Raw genomic sequence first — 226 nt, forward strand, 5'->3', positions numbered from 1 at the left:
GTTACACTGTTAGGCAACAAATTGGGAAGTACAGGTAAATGGGTGAGAATTTTAATGTCTTTAGATCTCTGTGTAACAAGAATGGAAAGTAAGAGAGAATGAATATGTAATATTGACAGTTTTCATCCATGTTTACTGAAAAATATTTTTTTTTCATTGCTGTGGTAACACAGTTTCAGCAGGAGGTATTTCAGGTTTGATTTTACCATCAGAGAGACAAACAGAA

The 226-nt window shown here is 33.2% G+C and overlaps 1 protein-coding gene across 1 annotated transcript in view; it reads left to right on the forward strand.

Annotated features, from left to right (window-relative positions):
• LOC119590857 (acetyl-coenzyme A transporter 1-like) overlaps positions 1–226 on the forward strand; it is a gene marked incomplete at its 5' end in the record, with an annotated part of 10,604 nt that overhangs the window by 8,404 nt on the left and 1,974 nt on the right.

This window comes from Penaeus monodon, chromosome 27 (assembly GCF_015228065.2).
Source record: "Penaeus monodon isolate SGIC_2016 chromosome 27, NSTDA_Pmon_1, whole genome shotgun sequence".
NCBI classification, from domain to species: domain Eukaryota; kingdom Metazoa; phylum Arthropoda; class Malacostraca; order Decapoda; family Penaeidae; genus Penaeus; species Penaeus monodon.